Source organism: Falco cherrug, chromosome 11 (assembly GCF_023634085.1).
Source record: "Falco cherrug isolate bFalChe1 chromosome 11, bFalChe1.pri, whole genome shotgun sequence".
In the NCBI taxonomy this organism is placed as follows: domain Eukaryota; kingdom Metazoa; phylum Chordata; class Aves; order Falconiformes; family Falconidae; genus Falco; species Falco cherrug.
Window position 1 is genome coordinate 24,130,918 of NC_073707.1, and position 11,914 is coordinate 24,142,831.

At 38.7% G+C, this 11,914-nt stretch overlaps 1 protein-coding gene across 6 annotated transcripts in view; it reads right to left on the bottom strand.

Annotated features, from left to right (window-relative positions):
* Window positions 1-11,914, bottom strand: part of ATP11B (ATPase phospholipid transporting 11B (putative)) — a 72,859-nt gene that overhangs the window by 58,328 nt on the left and 2,617 nt on the right. The window lies entirely within an intron of this gene.

Sequence of the window (11,914 nt, forward strand, 5' to 3'; positions counted from 1 at the left end):
TTTTAAGACATGGAACAAACTAGTGAAATTAAATTTGGCACTGTTAAGTTGTTCAATAGGGAATCAATGATTGCCTGGGAAGCAGTGATTTCAGCATCAGCATCACACTTTCCTAATCTTGGAACTGATTTTGTACTGTATACACAGTCTCCCTGTTCTTCGATGCCAAGCAAAAGGACAACCGATAAAATAGCTAGAAAGGACATTACACAAATTCCACTACCAGAGGTGAGGAAACTACCTTTGCAGTTGTGTTGCTCCACTTGTTATACCAGGCTCAGACCTTGATTCACGTCAAAAACCGACACTCCACAGCACTCCAACAGAAGATACTTCCATATTAATTAAATGTATACAGAGGATGATGAACAGCGAGCACAATGAGCTACATAAAAAGTGGTTGGATAACCAATCAAGAATTTTCTTTAACCCATTCATATCTCTAACACAGGGCATTAGGTACTTTCACATTCAGGACAGTGTAATTTTAAAGTAAAGGAATAATTTTTAAAAACTCTCAAAAATAGAAATTTTTGTATTTGGTATCATTACTACAGAAACATTCTGCTTCAGAAATAAAGAGGTCCAGAAGAAAGAAGGGATAAAGAAAAGAAAGGAGGGGGGATTTTTTGAACAGGTTTGAAGGAGAATAAACTTTAGATGACAAGCAGTGGAAGGCTGCTCTTGTCACATGCTCTAGTGTGAAAGCTTGTTTAGAGTGGAGCCGGGAGACAGAAAGTAGACAGGAAAGGACGGGAAAAAATATATAGGATGCCAAAAGCAAAAAGAAAGGAACTGTTCACAATTTTATGAAATACAACCATGAAAGTTAAGATGAAAAAAAATGTACCTGTTTAATGCTGACACAATTCAAAAAGAGAACAATGTTTGTGGCAGAACCATTTTAGATATCTGATGTTAGTGACACATTATTTCTAAATCAATCCAGAAGATGCCACAATAGAAGTGTTTTGCAAGCAAGAAAAAGCGTGCTTAGTTAGTAAGACTAGGTACAGAGCTCGTTTCTACCTCAGAAAATGTCTGGCACTCACAAAATGCCAGACATCCTCACTTTGGAAAGTCACATTCTACAGCCTGAAAAAATCCCACTCTAAATCAAACAGATGTAAAGCAGGGAAAAAACAGAAAAAGCAAAGAAAGTGACTGGGTTCTGATGGTGATAAATGCTAATCTCCATACCACTTGCTGAAAGTTATTGAAAGATAAATGAATAATTTCAGAGTGACTAGGGTATCACTGAATTTTTTTCAAAGTATTTAAATGCCCTTTTTAGGCCATCTATCTGAGCACCTGAAAGCTGATGAGTTTAATGACATTTTTATTACAAAGAGTACAGACCTCCATACAACTCAAGCCTAACTGCACAAGCACTTCCACCAGAGGAGAACACCTCTGCTGAAACAGACTCAACACAGCCCTGAGGAGAAGGACTTGTGGATGCTGGTGGGCAAAAGCTCAATATGGCCAAACAATGTGCACTCGCAGCCCAGAAAGCCAACCAAATCTGGGCTGCATCAAAAGAAGCGTGACCAGCACCAAGGGAGGCGATTCTCCCCCTCCACCCAGCTCTCACGAGGCCCCACCTGGAGCACTGCATTCAGCTCTGGGTCCCACAACATAACAAGGACATGGACCTGTTGGAGCGAGCCCAGAGGAGGCCACAAAGATGATCGGGGGCTGGAGCACCTCTCCTGGGAAGACAGGCTGAGAGTTGGGGTTGTTCAGCCTGGAGAAGGGAAGGCTCCAGGGACACCTTAGAGCATCAGCCTTCCAGTCCTAAAGGGGTACTGCGAGAAAGCTGGAGGGGGGCTTTTTACAAGGGCATGTAGCAATAGGACAACGGGTGATGGCTTTAAGCTGAGAGAAGGCAGATTTCGATTAGACATCAGGAAGAAATTCTTTACTGCAGGGGTGGTGAGACACTGGAAGAGGTTGCCCAGAGCAGCTGTGGGTGCCCCATCCCTGGCAGCGTTCAGGGCTGGGGTGGCTGGGGCTTTGGGCACTCTGATCTGCTGGAAGGTGTCCCTGCCCGTGGCAGGGGGTTGGAACTAGATGACCTTTAAGGTCCCTTCCAACCCAAACCATTCGATGCGTAAAAGCAAGGAATCTGGTTTTCCAAAACAGAACCTCAGGCCATATGAGTTTACAGGTGCAGCTTCGTAGCTAGAACAGCTTAAAATTGCAGTCTATATACTTTTAACTCTGTTTTGTTGAAATTTACCATGGAGAAAGTGCAAAAGCTGTGCAGTCAGCAGGTCTACACAGATTGCAATGCACAAGCCAGGCAGGCTGGGGACAAGAACCCCTTCAGTTGTCAGAGCTATGTCTGGAAAAGGAGACAATCTTGACAACCTCAGTGACTTGACTGTAGTCACAGCAGGAAGTAAGTGCCAGACCTGGGAATAGAACTCAGATTTCCCAAGTTTCATGTTTGTATCTATGTAAGATGATTTGAATTTACCCAACAACCCTGTCACCACATAATTAGCTGGTAAAACCGCAACCAAGCATGTCTTCCAGAGATATTTTAATTACACATCTCAAAGGAAAATTCTGCACAGACATTGAACTTAATTGTTTAAGAACTGAAATGCCTTTAACTTTTATGTAACTATGGGGCTGGCTACTCAACAATCCTGCTCCTGACACAAAACTGATTTCAGTCCAAATTTCTGCCCAGTGAAGGGATTTTGCATAGTATCTATACACAAGCCGACAAAGAGGTGCAGAAAGCAGTTTCCTCATTTCAATTATTAGACAGTTCTTTCTCTTTCTAATGCCATTATCAAACTCAGTTGCGAAACTAGGGTAACATGCCCTTGTCAAAGGATTTCTGCAGCTGAACAGCATGAGCAGAGAATCCCTAAATTCAGTTTGGAGCCTTGCAAAAAAGATTCAGTTCTCACAAATGCCTTTCAATAAGTTAGGTTTTCTGCAGTTACCTAGTGAAGTGATTTCTACTTAAGTGCATAGCGCATTGACTTTGTAACAAAGAAAGATGATTTTATAACAAACCCTGATAGTTAAGACTTCTTCATCAGGTGTATTACATGAACAAACTGTAAATGAAATAAAATTTGACCATAAGATAAAGTGAACTGATCTGATTTCCCCCCTCCCCCTTCATGCTGCAAATTAAATCTAGATTTATTGGCTAAAGTTGAGCCATTCAGCTGATTTATCAACATAGACCAGGCATTATCTACCCCTGGAATACAGCTCTCATATTTAATCCTCCCCAACTGAAATTTTGCACCCAAATAAACTTGACACGTTTGGTTTTGAAAATAGTTTAAATGAACGCCATTCACAAAGAACACACAGATGTTTGAGTGAGACTGATTTATAAAGCGCAAACCTGAATAACTTTTTTTTTGAGGGGGGGAGGTGTGCAGGGAAGAAAGAAAGCAAGCAGTGATTCCGCTTTTTTATAAGTTTGTAACGACTCTAACTAAAGCCCGAGTAATTTTTACTAAACCTCTTCAGCACTGATTTTGTTAGTGTTCTAAAAGTTAGACAAAGACATCCTCTGTGTAATAATTAGGCTCCTTTAAAACAGCATAGAAAACATATCCTGGGGAACTGAGGAGAAATTTCTGCAATTTTATGCTATTTCTTTCATGAAAGAAACAGTCATCAACAGCCACTGCTCTTCCAAATAACTCCTTCCTACATTTTGTCTCCATCTCCACCACTGTGCTAGAACTGCCCATGCAGCCATACGGCGAAGTGGACTAGAAAACTGATTCAACTGAACCCCCACCGCTTTCCCAGTTGTTTTGGGGGTTTTAAAATGTATCAGATCCCTAGAATAACTGCATGGTCATGCCAAAAGCCCGGTGATGTAACAAAAGGGTTCACTGCAGAAGAGTTTTATATTGCTGCTGGGAAAGCATTATTAGCATGGACAATGAATTAGCCAACTGGAGAAACGGAGTAATCAAATGAGAAGCACTACTATGAAAAAGAACTGTGCAAAGAATGAGACTTCCCTCCCAACACTTTCGAGCATAAACAAAGTAAAAAAAAATGCTCTCTCAGTCAACTTGTTGATATAATATACCCCATCCACCGCAGACTCTTATTTCTTCAATACCACTATTAACTTACGGCAGCATGCACATACGCCCTCCCCACGCACCATACAGCACTGTTAAGCAAGACAGCAGAAATCCGCAGACCTTTCAGCTGGGATTAGTGACACGTGACCAGCACATCACAAATCAATTGCTGTTTCAAGCTTTGCAATACATACATCAATAATTACAAATCATCGCACAAGTAATTTTTGCTTACGATTTACACAAAGCCAGTACACTTTAACATGATCTCCCAGAGTTTCTTATTCATCATTCACAGCTTTTACAAGAAAAAAGCGCAAAATTGTATTTGCTAAAAGAACTTCTGTTACGTGACCAGTTTTCAGTGAAAGGAGCTTGAAAGAAGGAAGTCTCAATTAGCATCTCTTCCTCCTTCCAAAAACCACACTGAACACTGCTAGGGAAAGTAGTAGTTCCCCCAAAAGCCCTTTGGACATCACGTACTAGTTAATAAAACTCAAACAGAAAAAACTTCAAGTCTCAGAAGCATTTTTCCTTGGGAGGTGACTGGCTGACTGACCAACCATGGCCACAGAAACAGGACGCCACATTTCCTGGCAGATAGCCCAAAAGTCTGCTATTACACTGCTGCCAAGCTATATTTTGATGAAAGGTGTTTTGAGGAAATGGATTTTCTTGCTTTCATTTTTTTTCCTCAATGTACATGGAATAGTTTTCCTTTTGTCAGATAAGATGATCTATTCACACTCCATGCACATTTTCAGAAGTCTGTGTGAATTTGTACTCAAAACAGTCAGCCAATAATTCTTTCAGTCATATAACCGGGCAGGAGTCAAACTGAATTTGTTGTATCAAAGGTTAGCTTGAAGGAAGAAACAGCCTCTCACAGCAATTTTGAACACTGCTCTAACAACTAAAGCTGTGAATCAGCTGAAGCACCCTGAGGTTTACACAGTGTCATGCAATTTGTCCCTCCTCTTTTAAGTATCACTGCAGTAAAGAAGTAAAACAGTACTAAAAGCCATGCACTACTCATGCAACTTCCTTTTCCTGCTTGCTGTATCTACAGTTGTTTAAAGTATCTGATAGTAAGCTATGCTGTAACCTCCTAAAAGACCTACAACCAGTCTACATTACTGTGTGAAAACAAACACTAGGAAACAAGGCCTGAGAAATCATAAAGCAATAATTCTTCCTTTAATAATGTTGAAAAAAATGTGAAGTACTGCATTTAGAATGGTTTTACTGGTGCTCAGAATGAAGTCCTGGTTACATACAGCTCAAGTTGTTCTTATTTTACCTTTTGTCAAAATGCCCACAAAAATAACTTGGAGAAGTCCCTAGTTTAAATTAAAAAAAAATAGTATCTATTTTCTGTTTATTTATCTGCAAAAACAAGCAAGCTAAACTAGCCTCATTCACTGCTAACATACTTCCCTGTGCCAGTTTCTCTACTCAGTGACTGATGCCAAACTTACTGGTCTTGTAACATCAATAAAATCAGAAAGGAACAGCAACCTGAGCAGGCAAGTTAGGCTTTCTAACATACCACTCTCAAAGACTTAAGACATGTCTGGTCTCCGTTAGTAGTGAAGAATTTTAACAGAGATTTAGGTACACTGCTTAATTTTAAAACAGCCCAACTTTGCATCAATTAAGGAAACAGCTTTGTTATCCTCCCATACAGTAACACTCAACAGTATTTATAAACCATTTCCATTTTGGACTTCATATGATAAACCTAGTGCTTTACAACAGCTACTCTTTCGTGACTGTCTTCAACAGAATTCCAACCTTCACATTTTTTTGTACAGGATTATCAGAATTCTTACTCTCTTGCATTCAATGTACTTAATTAAACCAGACACCTTATAACACACTCCTTCCTCATTTGTTGCTTTATGTTAGGATGCTCCCCCTTCATTCTCAGACACACAGATTACGAAAATTAGCAATAATGAACAGATCCAGTCATACTTTTGTTTAGATGTTTTTGACAGAAAACAGCCTTTACAATAAATGTTTCTTCAACTCTAATAAAGAAAGCAATTTAGTTAACATTCAGATTCTAAGAAGCAAGCCTCAATCTCAAAGAAATGCCTAGTGTCTCCCAAATAACTTCGCAAGCCCATTCAACACTCTCTGAAAGTTTCTAAAAAAAAAAAAAACACCCCAAAAAAAACCCCAAAAAACCCCCAAGGCATTATGGTAAAGTCCAAAAGGTCTAAGAGAAGCTGAGCCTTGACAGTAATCTGTGGTCCTAGATGTTTGGTATTTTGCCGTGACTCGCAAAGCACCCCACTGCTCTAAAGAAGCAGGAACTAAGATACCTTTGCAGTTCTGACTACAGAGTTCTAATTTCAGAATTAACAGTTTTCCTCTGTGGGCTCCAGCAATTAGTTATTCTTATCTGCAGTATCATCTCCCTCTCAGACACTACAAATGGCCCCTAGGGCAAGATTTTCAAAGCTGAAGGGTGACTTTAGACACCTATCAAGAAGCAACTACAAGGCATCGTATTTGAGATCTCAAGTCTTACGTTATAAAAAATCAACAGCCACTTTTAAGAACACTGCTCAAAATAAAGTACTTCGAACATGGAAAGTGCTACAATTCTCCAATAATTAGTCACAGAAATAGCAATTACTAAACAAAATCACACTAAAAATACAGTAGTACAGTAAATGAAATATTCAACACAAAAATTCTTCATATACCTTAAATAACCACAGTATCTCAAAAAAACCCCCAAATTGTACCCTTTCTGCACACTCCCTAGATTAGTTCATTTTGTAGCAAAAATATTCTTCTTTGATATTCAATATCAAATAGGGCGCTCAAATCTATGACAGATTAAGAACTTTCACTTAAAATTAGAAAGCAATTCCAATTTTGTAGCTAACAATTTTACCATATACAAAAATTGCATTTGTCAAGTCCACGGCAGGACAAATACAGAAGAATCATACATTCCTCCACATGCTTGCATACAATGTATGCTACTACCTTAAAATGAAATGCTGTTTACCCACTGCTTTGAAGAGACATTTATAAAATTATTTTACACAAACATGAAGGGCTCCTGTTCCGGGCTACTCATGACCATTATCCCACATGAATATTGAAAGCCATAATTTTCAATATTTAGATTGGTTCTAGTAGGCAATAGCTACTTACTCCAATCAGCTCCTGTGCTGTAAGTCTAATTCACATTTTCCTTCAGTATGAAAAAAAAGAACTTCTCAAAAAATTCTTTCCCCAAAACCACTCCTAGATAGACTTTTCAAAATGTGTGCCAAAATTATACTGACAATTGCTCTGACAGTTGTTGCTCAACAAATTTCACAGGAAGAAAATTTAGTTCATAGCTAGAACTGTCTAGGTTTTCCTTTTAACATGCTTTGATAAAGCCTGCTCTGTAAAAATTAACACTGAGTCTACTCCATTGATCAAATATCACTTTTAAATTTTAATGCCAGTTCAAACATGATTTACAACCTAAGTATCAGTTTAACATCCTGCTTTCAAACATGTCTACAAACCAGATCCTTAAAGCTTGCTAAATCTCAAATTTCCTTTCTATTTTGTTGCAATTCTTTTTCCAAACAGATGTGTTTATCTGCAAAATATCTACAAAAATTAGCCCAGCCACCAATAAAACTAGTACAAAAATTTGCAAAGGGGATAGTAAAGAAGTAACAAAATGTAACAACCTATACTTTTTAGTATAAACCATTTAAAACTTATTTCCCTGGTAAAATATTTCAGGACAAAACCAAACAGCTTGCCTTTTGTCTACATCATTATCTCTCCTTCCCATTTAAAGGAAAGTTCTCCTTCCCAATGCTTATTTTTACTCTAAGCAAACAAACAACAAAAAAAAATAATCTCTTAAATCACAGCATGTGGGAAGCCAAGGAATTGCAGGGTTTTGCTTTCTAAATCACTGTGTAGCTGTTGGTCCTGCTTTCTATCCTTTCTACCATGGTCTGTACTACTCCTCAGTGGGTTTTTTCGAAGAGAGGTTTATATGTTAAAAAAAAAAAAAAAAGTCTAGCTGCAAATATGTCACCTGTGTTTTGCTGGAAGATATATGACCTTGTGTTTACAGAGGTACTCTGTCAGATCTATTTTGCTGCAGTTCATATCTTCTGGTTTACAAACAGATTTTGTGCTAGAAATTAAAGGTTTTTTAGAGGCATACTGTAGATACCTTTTTCCCAGTGAAATAGTTTTAAAAATAGTCATAACTACCGAGGACACCACAATAAAGAAAAACAGATGGCAGATCACTAGTGAATCTAGTGAAAGGCACAAGTCATCATGCTTTTAATGGAATTTAATTTAACTTTTTTTAAAATGTTTGTATTTCTATTTACATTTTTATAATTTTTATATTTATAATTATATAATTTATAATTTTAATGAACTTTAAACACCTGATTATATTTTTCTCTTGTAACTCCTATCTCTCCACCCCAGAAGAAAGCAAACAAAAGTTTTAATGAATTCAGCCAACCTATGCAAAAGTAGAAAAACGAATACCAATTGAATGTCATTAAACTCAGCACATATTTACTTGCCTTAGATTACGAGTTTTACCTTCCGAGTTCAGAGGCAAACTCTTGGCAATAAACAGGCATCCAACCTAACCATCCCCCATCCCATCAGATACCACCTACAAACCAAAACAGAAAAAGCTTTTGTTCTTTGCCAACAAAATAATACTTTTCTCCCTCAGTCACATAAAACATAAATAGACAGCAGCTATTAAGAGAGCAGGACCCTGTTAATGCATGAATATCATACAGTCAATTAAATGGTCATATTATTGTGTGACAAGTGGAAATCTGGCACAATAAAAAATTGCTGCCTAAAAGGCTCATGGTTAGGGAAAAAAAAGGGGGGGGGGGGGGGGGCGGGGATTGGACAAGATACAAGTCAGTCATCATCCCAAGTCTCACAGCAAGGCAGCACATCAGAAAACCCTGATGTTCCCATTTTGAAAACGGTCTTTGAAAGAACAGTATCAAGACTGGTTTGATTAGGTTTTAGTAGGCAATTTTTAAATTTAGAGTTTAATTTTTATGAGGTAAGATTTAAAAATTACACACAGGACAAAACTGATGTCTCCATTTGGAACAGACAGCTGGCTGAAGACGGGGCCAGGTTCTGCACACTTTGGAACACACTGTGCTGCAAATGTATTACCCTTCAGCAGTCACAGAATATAAAAAGAAAATAAGGTTAAAAGACCCAAACACAATGGGAGAACTAATCCAGCAGATCACAGACTATCTCTAGCAAAAAAACAGGGCCACATTTTCTCCTGTGTGAAGTTACATGAGGGGAGTCATTAACCCCCAGTTCTCAAACTGCTCTAAGGAAGGCAGTGCAACCTTTGGGCTGTTCCAACATGCATCTCACTGATCCTTCAGTAACAGTACAGAAGGTATTAGCTGGGCAGTCTGAGCCAGAGGAACTCTTCTGAGCAAATAAGCATTTACTTTTCTAGTAGACAATAACAAACACAGACTTGATTTTAGCCAAAAAGAGGAACAGGCTTTAATGACAAGTAAGAAAAAAATGGGAAACTGTACTCCAGAAAAGCACCGTGATTTCAGAAGCTAGGATTCCCAGTCACTGGATCAGTTCAAAGTACTTTCAGCATTAAAAAAATACAGGGAATTTGTTGGGGAAGAAAAAGAAGTAACTGCATTGGTTCAATTATATAGAATGATTAAGTGAAAATAATAGGCACATGTCAGGGCAAACAATGAGATCAAATGCTGTCCACCTTGTTCGGAATGCCAATAACTGCAAGTTATCACAGAATATCATCTGTTCTCTCAGAACACCTTAACAGATACCACACCTGGAAGGGAAGGGAAGAATATCCCAAACATACAGTCCTCTAGTGCTAATCTATTTGAGGACACTTCCCTTGTTAGCAGAAGAAACTTTTCATTAGAACACATCCAAAAGATGAACAAGGACACTCCTACAGATATTGTCGGCGGGGGTGTGGGGGCCTGGGATGTGACAGGGACAACCAAAACAAAACAGTCAAAACCATTCCCTGCAATCACCTCTCAATGCAGGCTATGTAGAACTTTTGGACAAGATGAACTCCTGATGTCCCTCCCAATATGAACCTTCCTGCAACCATGGAAGAGGAGAGTCTGGTAACTTAGATTTTCCAGGCAAAAGACACCGATTTGTCTTTTGACTTCCAGTTACAGAGCAAAGCTGCATTTGCCTGAATATCTTGCTCTGCATAGTGTAAAACTTGTTACCAGTGCACAACAGCACTCAGGTTCTTGAACTATAGGAAGACGGTCTGCCAAATACAACATAATCCTGCTTCCCTTGAACTGACATTTAGAAGAGGGACTACGCAGGTAGCTCTTAGGTTTTCTCCATGCAGTATCTTTTGTACATAATTGAGCTATTAGATAAGAGATCAAAAGGCTCAAACTCCACATAACTGCAACTAGAAGGGAAATCCAGAGATCCCTCTTCACTTGACAGGAATGATAGTTATAATTACGCAGCTAAGATCATACATACACGGGTATTCTATCACAGCTTTTGGAGACCTTGCCAGTCAACTGAAGTTGTCATTGCTTTCTGTTAATACCACTGCAACAGCTCCTACGCTCCATGTAACCCATCAGGATATTAGCACAGTCCAAACACTATCACAAATCTATCAAACTGTAAGTGTTACAGAAAGCCACTGAGTATTACAAATGCCACTTCTACTCATTTTGTGTTGGCACAAACTTGACCAGGAGAGCCACAATAGCACTCCACTGTACACAGATTAGCTATATAGCCTAACCCATCACATATGGAAATGCAAATTAAATGTACTGTACTATTCCTGAATATTAACGATGCTTCCTATCGACTGTTGTTTATCCAGTTGCTTTTTTCAAGCAGAACTGGCTGTGCCTGTGCTGTTATGCAACCCTCAGCAAATCCACATGCCTACTGTCTTTCTAATATCTCAAGGTAACGGAGCTGGAACTCAGGCATCTTTCCTGCTCAAAGCTTGTCTTTGAAATACATCAGGGCACTTCATTCAAAGCAATGAATTGTAACTGCATTTACCTCTACATTTCTTTATTACTAAAACTTAAGTACTTCCAACGATTAACTAGATGATATTATAATAATAACTAGAAAGCTGCACACTGGCAATGACTTACTATGCGGTTTATTTAGTATGGGACAGCATTAAACAAAGAAAAACTGATAAAACTGTCTGTGAAGAGTACTGTTCATTGTTTCTCAGCAAAGCAGACTGAAGGCCAAGATACCAAAACAAGCTGACAATTTGTAAGAGTACCACACAGGCACTGGAGACTGAGCAACAGTACAACTGTCACCGATTTCTGTTATACACTGAAAAGACAACACCTCAGAAAATGGTTTGGGATTTGTAAGAGCGTAATAAAGCTGAAGAAAGTTACATTCTCAGCATGCCTCCTGTTCTCAGAGGACTAGTCATCCCTTTATGTAGCCATACAGGCATGCACAGATCTTCACAGACTAAAGCACAGCAAAGTTACCACTTGAACAACTGTGCTGAAATAATCTGAATCCCATACCAGGTCCTCACATCACTTAACTTCTAAGACCACCTGCGTCATTTTCCCTGTCCCTTTTACAACTCTTGAGAACTCAAGTTCTCAAGACCATACACACTCAGGACAATCTCATTAATTAGTATATGAAATACTGTCCTCTTAAACAAGAGGTTGCAAAACATTCGTTGGTTTTGCAAAGAATACTTAATAACTACCTAAAAGCACCTTCAGCAAAGT